Below are 14,298 nucleotides of genomic sequence, written 5' to 3'. Positions count from 1 at the left end.
TTGTAGAAGGTCATGTGACATATCCAGCTGGAGCCTCATCAGAAGCCACCTCTCTTGGCAATCAAGGGTTAGATCTGCCCATCATGAGACTGATACATGATTGTTCTAGCAGGTGACATGTGATTGGTCCTTCTGGTGCTAATCAATAGTTATGTTATCTGCCCAAAGGTAAGGCTGACACATGATTGGTCCTCACAGGTCACATGGCTAGGTCATGCATTGAAAAAGACAAACACGGTGTTTCCCTCTCCCTATCTCTGAATTGCAGCCTTGGGTAGCTCTGGAGGGTTGAGTGTAATGGGCCTGTACCACATCACCAAGCCATGGGCAATGTTGGAGACCAAGTTCATTTGATATACTGATTAGTTGTAATTCATTTAAAGTTATTAGCTGTGACCATTGCTGAACTCCAGGCTGCAAACCACAGGCATTGAAGGGCCAACTTCAATATGGCTGTCCCAGATCTGAGGAGTGGCGACACTGAAGGTCAGGTTCATGTGTATATATTCATCTAGTTACGTGGGGTATACCATGCCTGTGGGTGATAGGTAATGAACAAGTTAAACCTTTGTTTTCCAATATACCATGCCTGGGGGTGGTGGGTGCTGAACAAGTTAAACCTCATTTTTGAATATACTGTGCTTGTGTGCTGTGTACATTAGCCTGTCAGTGCGTGCCTTTTTGAGCATTCCCATGTGTAGATAAAAATGACTGTTTGTTAATAACATTTATCCATCCTTGATTCTCTTTCAACCCGTCAAACCTATTCTTGAACATCGCCTTTGAAGCTGAGTCAAAATTGTTTGGAAAGTCTTCCCTTTGGATGTTTCATGATTTTAAAAGCATTATATTAATATTTAATTGCAATATAGCTGAAGTCTGCACTTCGTACTATTCATATATCCAAGATCTTTTTTGTGTTGCATAGATAAGTCTCAAGAAGTCCAACTACTTCTTTTACTGAATGAGAAACCATTTAAAATATACAATGCTACGTGAACTGGAATAGCATTTAATGAAGATTCTGAGATGCATAAAGATATCATTGATGACATAACGTTGAAAGAGAATGTTTGTAATGTTAATGGAAAACCGGAGAAGAGGACAAACCTACAAAACCAGCAAAATATAAACTAGAAAGTTGTAAGGAGAAAAGATCTTGAGAGTAAACTACAAAAAATTGCACAACAAATCAGGCAATAAATGTTTCAGGAGTTCACAAGGAGAAAGGAATTCAAATTTTTGTATATTTTTAAATTTAGCAAAAGCAAGTGCAATGGTGCTTAACATTCTGCTACTGACACAGATAGACTGTGTTTTTTTTTGTTGGGATGTCCAGAATCCAGTTACAGATAGGGGTGTTAAGTCCCAGCCAGAACAGCTTCTCCACCAGCCTCTGGGGAATGATCATGTTAAATGTCAAGCTGAAGATGATGGTTGGTGTATGAGGCGTTATTCTCCAGGTGGGCCAGGATGGAGTGAAGTGACAAGGCTACAAGTATCGTCTGTGGAACGGTTTCTTCTACAGGCAAATTGACATGCATTTAGTATCTCAGGGGAGTGCCCTTTGATGTGTTCCATTACTAGACGCTCAAAGCATTTCATAACGGTGGAGGTCAGTTCCACAGGGTGGTAGTCACTGAGGCCTGTTATTGTTGTCCTCTAAGGTACTAGGTTCATGGTGACTGTCTAGAACCCTGTGGGAATGATGGACTGCTGCAGTGAGATGCTGCAGATGTCTGTAAAGACCTCTGTGCAGTTCTCTAGTACCCGACCAGATATGTTGTCTGATCCTGCCACCTTGTATGCATTCACCTCAGGCGCTAAATGGCTTAGCTTAATTATCACATTATAAAAGCTCTGTGTGAGACTACGGTGTTTTTTTTTCCTTACCAAATAGGTCAGACCTGGCTGAGAATTAAATAAGAGATTCCCAAATGCTCCTGAAGGAAGGGAATAAGTGGGAATATTAGGGTAGACCCTGGTGCTGTCACAATGGGAACAAGGGCCTTAACCGAACAAAAGGGTTGTAACTAGGGGCCTGTGATGAATGTAAAGATCATTTATGGAAAATGATATCAGATGACACTGATCTTTCATTCCTCGACTGGTCAAGAAGTGATACTGGACACCTGTGTATTGATGAAGATTTAACTTGCCTTTAAATGTGTATAAAATGCCATCTATTATATAGAGTATTTAGAACTGAATGATCCCCTCACTCCCCCTAAGATGTGAAAGATTGATCGAATGAATGCTTGCTATTGACCAGAGAACAGACTTTGAACCACCTCCAAAGGAACTTGAAGATGGCAACATACTAGCAATGTTCTACAGGAGCACGATAGAAAGCACCCTAGCGAGCTGCATCATAATGTGGCATGGTAGCCCAAAGCATCAGATTGGAGGACAGTACAGAGGGGTTTTAAAACTGCTGAGAAGATCACTGGGGGTATCCTTCCTTCTCTTGATGACATCTACAGAGAATGGTGGTTAAAGAGGGTTCAGAAAATCACCGAGGATCCTTACCATCCAGCCCGCAGTATCTACGAAGAAGAGGTGGAGGAGCATAAAAACCAGGACTGCCAAGCTGGGAAACAGCTTCTTCCTGCAGGCAGAGAGACCGTTGAACAATTCGAGAAGCTTGGAAATTATTATATTAACTTTTTTATATTTAAAATTGGACACACAGTACAGAAACCGGCCCTTTCACCTCACGAGCCTGTACAGCCCCATGACACCCAATTAACCCACAATATTTTGAAGAGTGGGAGGAAATCTGAACCCCTGAAGAAATCCCATGCAGATAAGGGTAGAAGGTGCAAACTCCTTACAGTTAGCATGGGAATCAAACCCCAGTCCTGATCGCTGGCGCTGTAACAGCATTGCACTAACCAATATGCTTACCGTGCTGTCATTGTGTATAAATGTATATTTATTTTGAATGATTGTCATTTGTGTGCAGGGTGTACTGTTTGTCTCTGTGTGTACACTATGATCTGAAGATGTATTTTTGTTGGGTTGTACGTGATGGCAATGAACTTAAATTTCTAAGATATACTCTTATTCCACATCCGTCTCACATATGTAGATTGACATTGCATAAGTCAATGAGATTTACAACAGGAGCTAGAAAATTGATAAGCTATTCCAGCTGCAAGTACAATATTGAATAGATGCAAAAAATAGGTTAATTGAAATAGAATTAAAATTTGTTTAATCTGAGAGTAAGTGATGTAAATAATTAGCTGACAGTGGTCATCCACACAAAAATGAAGACCTTTAATTGTCTTCTAAATGTAATTGGTATTATTGTCGCGAAAACCATAATGGCAATATAACAGCAGGTTACAACAACATTAATTCAGATGTTTCGATGACTGAAAGATTCAGTGAGCTCCAAATCTATGCAATCTGCTTTGCTGCACTCTGGGAAAAGTACCGCATATTTTGGCGTACAAGTCGACTGCCGTACAAGTTGACCCCCATTTTTCTCAGGCTCTCAGGGTCTCCCAGGAACAACCAAAAAAATTTTAAAATATCCCAATCGCAACTAAATTAAATCTGTAAATTAAGTAAGTATATAAAGAAAAAACCTCTGCCTACCAGACAGCAATGGCATCAGCCCACAGAGCTGGAGCGGTGACATCGTGCTCCCGGTGAAAGCAGAAACCTCTGCCTACCAGGCAGCAGTGGCAACGGTGACCTCAGGGTCCCAGGCAGGAGCGGTTATGGAGGCACCCAGCAGTGGGTAGGCATTGGGGAGCGGCAACACTGGCGGCAGGAGATGCTACCAGCATTGACTTGTATGTCAAATTGATCTCAATCTGTTTTTTTTTTGTGAATTTAAGGTCTCAAAAGTATATCTGTTGGTAAGTTGACACCTTTCTGAGAAACTTTTTTAGTGTTTCCCGATTCGACATGTACGTCAAAATATACACCAATATTTGACCTTTCAGAAGTATGAAGATGAGACCTATTATTTTTGCCATGCTTAAAAATTCAAAGTATTTGGAATAAGATTTGATATGATGATTACATTTCTCTGATTGTGAGTCCCATATTCCCAAAAAAATGCATGTTCACTTAGACATCTGTCAGAGAAAGATTTCAAAATGGACAGAGAAAAGATTCAAGGGTGTTCTGAAAACCTCCTTTACAAAACACAATTAAAGGCCCATTTTTCTTTTTGCAAAGTAATGGACTCTCTCATGTATCTCCTAAATTTTTGTGCTACATTGAAATCATTGGAGAATTAGATGCAGGCATAGGATCTGAGTGACACTTCTAAATGTTTCGCTGAGGAATCCCAACAAGTTTGGATGGATTCCATGTTGCATCTGGCTGTGGGATAAGCTAACAGGCTTGTTGCCTTAACTCTATCAGAATGACTAAGACTTCTGTGTTTTAGTGTCATAAAGAGCACTTTGAGTACTGAAATGGGCCCTTCAGTCTACATCATCCATGCCAACCATCTATGTTTATCCCATTTGCCTGCATTAGGCCCATATCCCTCTACATATTATCTCTAAAAGTACCTATCAGAAATGTATTTTAACCACAGTAATTGGATCTTCCTCTCCCATTTTCTCTGGCACATAGTTCCATATCACGTGTGTGTGTGTGTTTGAGACAAATGAGATCCATTCCTTAGACTGTCGTTGAGTCGAATTTGTAGGTAAGTTGGAACAAGTACATTTAGTGTTGGTTAGTCAAATGTTTGTCTTGGTATATAGTATATATTTTGCCTTTCTATGCATATAAAACTACTGGAGGCAATTTCTTGCATCCAGGAAGGAAGCGTGATCTGACTTAAAATGGCGGACGGCATTCTCATCCCTTGAGCTGACAAACTACTGAAGTCATGTGTAGTCTGTTTGTAAGTATGAGTTGTCTACAAGTCAAATGTTCTTGATGGAAGAGTGGCAAATCTCAGGTACGTGAGAAAAAGTTGACTGGCCTCCCACCAGGGCAAAGTCAGATGCATCGCTCTCTTATTGGAATGGTGTTGACTCATCTATGGCATGTATGGATGCCTTAGTGATGTCATCTTTGACCCACTTGAATGCCTTCAGGGCTTTTTTTTCCAGGGGAAACGTGGCTTTGACCAGTGGCTAAATCTTGTCTGCACATTTGAACCCAAGGCATCTCTTTAGTGCTTTTAGGATATGTGGGAGGGGCAGTCCATCAATGGACACATGCGATCAGGGTTGGGGCCAATTATGCTGTTTTCAATGACACAGCCAAAGATAGCCAGTCGTGCTGTCTAGAAGACACCTTTGTCCTTGTTATAAGTCATGTTCATGCATTTTGCTGATCAAAGGAATTTGTTGAGATTAGCATTGTGGTCCTGCAGATCGTGGCTGCAAATGGTAATATTATTGAGGCAGGGGAAAGTGGACTGTAGACTCTAGCAGTCTACCGTACACTCCATTTCCCACTGGGGAAAAATGGAGACCCCATTTGTGACACCGAAAGCGACTCAGATGAAATGATAGAGACGGCCGTCCACCTTGAATGCTATATGCCGGCATTCCTCTGGGTGGATTGGGAGCTGGTGGTAGGCCGACTTCAGGTCAATCGTGGAAACCACCTGATAACGTGTGATCTGGTTGGCCATTATCAGATATGCGGGGAAGGAGGTACGGATCAAGGTGTGTATACCGATTGATAGTCTGGCTGTAGTCAATGACCATCCTATTCTTTTCCCAATTCTCAACCACAATATCCTGGGCCCTCCAAAGACACTTGCTGGCCTCAATGATGCCCTTGACCAATAACCGCTGGAACTCTGACTTGATAAATGCCCTGTCAGCAACACAGTACCATCTACTTCTGGTGGCTACCGGCTTGCAATTGTGAGTAAGGTGGCGATGAATGGGGGGGGGGGGAGGGGGTCGACCTTGAGGGATGAGAGGTCACATGTCACCTGCAGGGGAGATCTGAGCTGTTGTCACAGATGGTAAGTGCGGGGGTTGGGGGGAAGCCTTGTCGAAATGCCAGGTGTCTTTTTGCAGTTGGCACTGGAAGTCCAGCCCCATTAACAAGGGGACACAGAGCTGAGGCATGACGAGCAGTCTGAAGTGTTCCTACACTATGCCTCCAATGGTTAGGGTCACTACGCAGGACCCATGGATGTCCATGGTGTATAACTCTGACACAAGAGATATCCTGAATTTGGCGGGCTGTACTTTAAAGGACAGACTTTTAGCGGGGTGGATAAAACTGTCTGTACTCCTGATATCGAATAAACATTTGATAACATGCACGCTTACATGGGCGTCCATCATGGATCTGGTGAGTTCTTGTGGTACCTCCTGATTCTGTGTGATGGATGCCAGTATGGATTCAGTTTCCAAGTCTGTTGGGTGTTCCTGAAATGGCCATTCTCTGCCCTAAGATGGCCAACCTCAACACCCCCCCCCCCCATGCTGCCTAATGCCTGGGAAGATGGCATTTGGTGGACAATCCAAAATGGTGTCTCCCATGTACATGGTGTCACTGGAGTGTAGGGAAGATGGCACTGATTGTGTTGCCTGGTGTAACGAATAGCCACATGCAGTGCTACTGGATCTTGGGCAGTTTAGATTGGAAAATTTTGGTATAATGTCCTTTCTCTGGCACCGGGAGCATGCTGCATTCTTGGCAGGGCAGTGTTTCTTCTAGTGCATGCCCTGCCTGAAAAAGTAACGATTGCACATGACAGTGGCTGAGGTTGGGCCATGAGAGTAATGGGTCAGTATATGGGACCAGTCATTCGCAGGGTGGGATAATCCCCTGTCCCAGGCTAGCAGCACCTGTGGCACCCAAGTGGCCGAGTAGTTGTTGGAGTTCTGGAGGACCACCTCCAGTGTCTCTGTAGGCTCAATCATCCTTGTCAATCAAGTACCTTTTGCTCCAGTAATTACTGGCGTATGTACCCAGAGTGGAGGCTGGCAATGTAGGCATCTCTAATGAGGTGCTTGGGACACTGGGCAGCGAACAGGGGTTTATAGTCACAGGATCTGCAAAGGATCCGGAGGGCCCACAGGAACTCATCACTAGACTCACCAGGGCATTATTTTCTGGTAGGCAGGAGATGCCTGGTGTAGACCTCATTAATCTTGCGGCAATACTGGCCCTTGAGGAACTTCATCGCTGCCTGGTATAAGTTGTCATGGCTGATCATGGTAAAAACCTGGGGTCAGGCCTGCAAGAGAAGCAGTCTCAGCCGATCTGAGTCTGTAGAGATGGCGCCCGTGGCTGCCACCAAAATGTTTTTGAAGCATTGCAGCCACAGCTCGAAGATGTTCGGGAGTCTATCATTCAGTTTATACATGTCCTACATGTATAATGTACAGATGCACCAAAATTTTGATTTGCTGCAGTATAAAGAAATTTCCACAATAAGTCAAGATAGCTAAATAAATAATAATATAAAAGTATAGATTAAAATATTTCAAATCTTTGTGTGAGTGTGTGCACATATTGAACATGCATGCATGTTGCTGGCTTGCATGCCTTAATCTCTATACAGGTACTCCCCTACCTGTATAGACCCCTACTTATGGTGGTCCGACATGATTTTTCAAAGTTATGATAGCTCGGATCCATACTTTCAATTTCAATTTTGAATTCCTGCTCTTGCAATATGGTCAACGCTACTCTCTCGCATCCCCACCATCCAGCAATTAATTTTAATTCCATGCTTCAGCTGTGGATGTTAATGATTTATTCAATGTGGAATGAAGGTATTTAGAATTTAATTACAAAAAAAATTGTAGGTGTGGTTATTTTTTTTTGACATGCATGGGTTTACCAGAACGTAACCCCATCATAAGTTGAGGAGCACCTGTACATGCAGAATACATTTCAAACAAACTGCAGAAACTGGAGATCTTTTCCAGTTCTGATGAAGGGTTCCAGAACACTGAAGCATGAACTGTTTCTCCTTCCAATCTGACCTGTTGAGTACTTTTAGCTTTTTCTGTTTTAAACAAAATACTTTTGTCCACAGAATACAGGTGTCCTCCAGTTGTCAACAATGCATTAAAAAATCTGTGATGTATGGTACGTTGTACATAAAATCCAGCTCTTCAACTGAAGCAAGGTTTAGAAATGAAGCAGCAACATCTACAGTGGTGCTTGGGGCCAGTTCCTGCCAATTCTGCAACCATGATCAACATTGAGAGAATGTCCGGAGTTCTCAAAAGGTGTTATGCAAATCAAATTTTCCCTTCTTTTCCAGGAGTATTTAAAAATTTCTAAACTTTATGAATTACAACTTCCTGCATGTCCAAGGGATTTTGGAGATATGAATTTGTCTGCATTCTATTTGTCACAATTCTCACTAAAACACACCGTACTCCCTCCCCACATTCAACCTTTCTCGTATTTTCCCTTCAACAACTTTACCTCATAGCCTTCTGTAGGTGTTATCCAGCCAATTAAACAAGTTCATCTAAAAATGTCAATTTTTTTTTTAAAGAATCTACCCAAATATAGTTAAGGTGAGTTCACTTTAAACTGGGATAGATTTGGTGATAAAATAGAATAGACAGATTTAACACTTGAAAGTGACTCAATACTTGATCTTACCTCAATTTATAATTATTCTTAACTTTCCAAAGGCTTTAATCTTTTCTTACAAGGATTATCAGCCAAAACCAATTGAACTATTCCATGAAAAAAAATGCTCAGAATTCTCAACACTTCAGGCAGGATATGGGCAAAGAGGAAAATAAAGATACTGCTTCAGATCAAAGCTCCGTCATCAGAACTGCTAAAAGTCATGATCTAAAATGTTATGGCAGGACATAGTTTATTTTCAGATGCATTGTAACAGGATTTTTAATTCGGTCCTTTGAAAATGTGCTTTGCATATATTTGGTGGCTGCTGGGGATGAGTTGTGTGGTTACACAGCATGACATGCTCAACATTGTACAAGGGGCTGCAAATAGTATGAGCCTTGTCATTGAAGCAGAGCTGAGCCAGAAGGTCAATGCTTGCTTCAATATTTGTTAAAGGTCTGCTCCAACATCTGACAGCTTTCAGGTAAATTTGTCTTTCATGGTTACTGAGCCTCCTGCTTCGCTTCCTCCCTTTCCTATGAGGATGATCCTCTTCAATCAAATCCCTGACACAGCATCTTGATCAGCTTTGAGAAAAGAAATGTTTCCCTTCAACCATTTAGAACAGGGTTCCCCAAACATTGTAGACCTTCAACCCCTTCAGTGACTACATGGCCTCTCATTGACTCCCAGGAGTGGAATCCCAGCACTGGAGGGGGAATGGGGTGGTGGGGGGTTGAGGCTGGACAGAGGAGATCCTGGGTAGGGTGGCCAGGCATCTGGTTTTAGTCTAGCTTTTGAGCCTTCTGTCCTCCATCTGGTGCCACCTTGAGCCTGATGTTAATTTGTCCTCCATTTGGAGGTGTAGGCCATCTAACCCAAATGGAGGACAAATTAAGAAAGGGCACTTGGCTATTAAACGCAGCATCCCAGAGTCTGCAGGCTGTGCACGGCCAACTGGCACATGCCCAATGAGGGGGAAGCATGATGGCAATACACAAAGGTTCATGGCAGGTAAGCTTTCCCCCACCCCCACCCGGGATGGGGGTGTAGTGTGGAGATGCTATTTTAAATCCACTCTCCCTGCAATATAGACCCTCAGACCCATAACCTGCTATTTTTCTTGCATTCATGTTCCTATTTAAGGGTGTTTTGATTGTCCCTATTGTGGCAGCCACCACCACCATTACCCCAGTGGTGCATTCCAGTCACCCACCACTCTGTGTAAAGTGTTATCTCAGATGTCTCCCTTAAACAGATCCCCTCTTGCATTTGCTATTATCACCCTGGGGAAAAACAAAGATAATGGCTGTCAACCCTATCTATATCCCTCATAAGCTGATTAAACCTCTGTTATTTAATCTCTCATCATTCATCACTCCAAAGAGAAAAGCTTTGTCCTCCTTGCTTCATAACAAAATCCTGGTAAGTTTCCTCTCTCTAACTTCCTCATCCTTCCTGTAATGAGATGACCAGAATTGAACACAATGTTCCCAAGTATGGTCAAAACAGAGTTTTAGAGATCTGCTACATTACTTCATAGCTCTTGAACTCTATCCCTGAGCAACGAAGTCTCTAGCACTTCTCATACCAACCAATCTTGTTCCAATGAATATCCAATATCTCCCACCCCAAGAATTGTAAGTCAAGATGTTTGTTTTTCTACGAATGCACGCTGATTTCAGAACCTGTTTAACTTCCCTTGTCTTGGTTTTAAAAAAAAAAATCTGTTTCAATTAACTGATTAAGGCATCCTGGCAGTCTTCCTACCAAATTATTCTCACCCAAACCTAATCTTCAGACCAGCTCACATTTTCTCTGCAATTGCTAGTATCTGCAAAGGGGGAGAAGGAGACCTCTTTTCAAATTTAAAAGTGAAAATCCTATTAGATGCTTCCTAGGGCCTTGCGTGTGATGAAATAACTAAGCCTGGTTTAAAAAAAAATAATTGGGAAGAGCATTCAAACAATGTCCACTTCTTGGACGGTTTTCATCGTGCTACCATTTCTTGGTCAGCATATTTCAAGTATGTGTGGATTTGGAGAGAGAGGAGGGATTGACCACAAGATGAATAGCAGTGATTGAAAGGAGGCCAAAAGAGAATAAACCACACAGAAGTGCAAGACAAAAAGGTCCATGTGCAACAAATGAACTTAAATGAGTGAAATCACCATTTATCAGTGTAGTTAAATAAACTTCACATGCATGATAGACTAGCTTTCTTGAATGAACTTTAAAGAAAATAGATGATTGTAAGGCTTTTAGTGACTATCGACAACTTATTTTGTGATTAAATTTAACTACATATTATTTTATATTCCAATATTATAATAGTAACTAAAGTTCACACCCACTATTATAAAATAATAGGGGATATCCTAACATTTTTAAAAAATATACATAACTACAGAACTTATTTTGACAAGTTTGTGTTCTTGCCCTAATGATTCACATGTGGAGGGGGTTAAAAAGAAAGCATGATTTATTTTTCCTCTGGTTATTTGAACTAGAATTTTTTTTCAGTACCACATCTGCGTCCTTTAGGTATCACCTTGGCTCAGTGTTACCTTATGGGATATCTATTGATTAAGTGTCGGCTGTTGCTCTATTACAGTGTGGAGGAGTGCTACATCATCAAAGAAACTGGCTAAATGTCTTAAGTACTGGTATAACTGAACAAAAAATGTTGCAGAACATGGCTTTGAAAAATGATTAAAGAGATCAAGCTCCCTGCGATTAATCATCTTTCAACTGATGGTATTAACATAATATTTTCTTAAATATGTTTTAACCTTGTGATCCTGTGATTTTTTTTTTTTTTTTGCTGTTTGCGCTTGGAGTGTTGCAATGGATTATACAAAGTATAGTGAGGCATATTCAAACCCAGATTACCAAACAAGCCCATGGGTCTCCCTTCTTAAATGCATTAAAAAATTATTTGGGTTTTGGTAAATAAATGCAAATACTTCAGAAGATTTATTTCCCAATTTCTTGTTCTCCTCTACAAAAGTATATTGATTTCAGAACCTGTATTTAACTTTCCTTATCTGGCTTAATCATACACTGTCAGTTTAAATTAACTGATTAAGACATTAAAACTATTTCACAGTGACTTTGCTGCTAAGATCAGTAGAAGCTTTTGGATTCAAGATGCATAATTTCAACAATTTACAGGTAAGACAAATATCTACAACACAACAGGTCAGATTTATTGTCAGAGAACACACATGACATTACACACCACCCTGAGATTCCTTCCTCTGCAGGCAGAATTACCACCTATCACTAATGCAAATGACAACTGTTCAGAGCATTTACATGTAATCAAATAAAGAATAGTAAACTGATAACGATGTAAACAAACTGTGCATTACAGAGAGAATTTTAAAAAAAATCAATAAAGTGCACAAGTAAGAATCCTTAAATGAGTCCCTGGTTGAGTTGTTGTTTAGAAGTCTGATGGTAGAGGGAAAGCAGCTATTCCTGAACCTGATGGTGTGAGGCTTGTGGCACCTAGACCTGATGGCAGCAGTGAGACCAGTGTGAGCTGGATGGTGTGGATCCTTGATGATGGCTGCAGCTCTCTGACAGCAGGATTCCCTGTAGATGTTCTCGATAGTGGAGAAGCTTTTGCCTGTGATGTCCTGGGCTGTGTCCACTACCTTTTAGAGGGCTTTATATGCAGGGATATTGGTGTCTTCATACTAGAACATGATTCAGTCAGTCAGCACACTTTCCCCATACATCTGTAGAAATTTGCCAGGGTTTATGGTGTTCATACCAAACCTCTGCCAACTCCTGAGGAAGTTGAGGCACTGATGTGCCTTTTTTCACAATGCCATTTGTGTTGATATTCTGTGATAGTGACTCCAAAAAACTTGAATTTACTCACCCTCCATCTTTGATTCACCCAATAATCACTGGCTTTCCATTTGTGAAGACAGCAATCATCTCCTTCAGTGATATTAATTGATGTTGGTACACCATTCAGTCAAGTTTTCAATCTCCTCTCGGTAAATTAACTGGAATTGTGAACTGCAAGGATTGAAGCTTCCAGACGTTTTAAAAATATATATATAATTGGGAACCCAAAGGAAGTTTGTCACCTCCCTCGTTGAAGGAGGAGACAAGTCTTCTTGGGTAAAATTGGAACTGCACAAGGTTGGTGAGAAAATAGCAGAGAAGTTTATATATTTTTTTTAACTTTATTTATTTGTTCAAAAAACAAATAATATTTGACATATACAGCAATTAAACATGAACATTTTTTATATATATATAGAAAAAAAAAGAACCCCCACCCCCCTTTCAGCCAACTCTCTTAAGGAGAGACATAAAAAAAGAAAAAAGAAAGAATATTAAAAAAAGTTATATATATTTATATATATTTATATATATATATATATATATATATATATATATTTATATATATATATATATATATATATATTTATATATATATATTTATATTTATATATTTATATATTTATATATATATATTTATATATATATATTTATATATATATATATTTATATATATATATATTTATATATATATATATTTATATATATATATATTTATATATATATATATTTATATTTATATATATATATATATATATATTTATATTTATATATTTATATTTATATATTTATATTTATATATTTATATATATATATTTATATATATATATATTTATATATATATATTTATATATATATATTTATATATATATATTTATATATATATATTTATATATATATATTTATATATATATATTTATATATATATATTTATATATATATATTTATATATATATATTTATATATATATATTTATATATATATATTTATATATATATATTTATATATATATATTTATATATTTATATTTATATATTTATATTTATATATTTATATTTATATATTTATATTTATATATTTATATTTATATATTTATATTTATATATATATATTTATATATATATATTTATATATAAAAAAAATCTAATCAATATAAATTGAAATGTAAATATTTTATCGGCCACATTAATAAAAAAATTATAATTATGTGAAACATACATAATTTTTTCCATTATTAAACAATATTTCATCTAATTGTGCCATCTATTAATATCAATCATATTTGTATCTTTCCACGTACTAGCAATATAATTTTTCGCTATAGATAAAGCTAAATATACAAAAGTAAGCTGGAACTTGTCTAATTCCAAGCCTTTCAAAGGTTGCAAACTACCCAATAAAAATGCTGTTGGATCTAAAACTATTTTAATCTTGTACAGATATTCTAAAAATGATTGAATTTTCTTCCAAAAAGATTGTATATGCATATATGACCAAACAGCATGAAAAAAAGTTCCAACTGTATCACCACATCTAAAGCATAAATCTGATTCATTAAAACCATATTTTTAAAAATGTATCAGGTGCATCAATTTATAATTGATGTAAAAAATTGTAATTAATCATTGCATAATGTGCATTTATCAATCTAGTTACACTATCATAACAGATATCTAACCAATCCTCTTCAGAAAAAGTAAAACCAATATCCGCTTCCCATTTAATTTTAGATCTATCCCAACCCTTTTTATCCATACCATCCTGTAATATTTGATACATAAATGAAATATAACACTTCTCTGGTACCTTCATAAGAAAAGTCTCAAATTTAGTCATTTTAGGTAAAATCATATCTCTACCAAATATACATTTTACCAAAGAGCG

The 14,298-nt window shown here is 38.5% G+C and overlaps 1 long non-coding RNA gene across 2 annotated transcripts in view; it reads right to left on the bottom strand.

Moving 5' to 3' along the window:
- The window catches only part of LOC138737488 (uncharacterized), a 104,402-nt gene that overhangs the window by 14,477 nt on the left and 75,627 nt on the right, over positions 1-14,298 (bottom strand). For both annotated transcript variants that reach the window (XR_011340970.1, XR_011340969.1), the window contains exons 3-4: positions 7,051-7,361; positions 2,530-2,608 (exon numbers count right to left, since the gene is read on the bottom strand). This is a non-coding gene — a long non-coding RNA (uncharacterized lncRNA). The remainder of the gene's footprint in view (positions 1-2,529; positions 2,609-7,050; positions 7,362-14,298) is intronic.

This window comes from Narcine bancroftii, chromosome 6, assembly GCF_036971445.1.
Source record: "Narcine bancroftii isolate sNarBan1 chromosome 6, sNarBan1.hap1, whole genome shotgun sequence".
NCBI lineage: Eukaryota > Metazoa > Chordata > Chondrichthyes > Torpediniformes > Narcinidae > Narcine > Narcine bancroftii.
The sequence above is the reverse complement of the archived record's forward strand: the minus strand, read 5'-3'. Positions and strand labels throughout refer to the sequence as shown.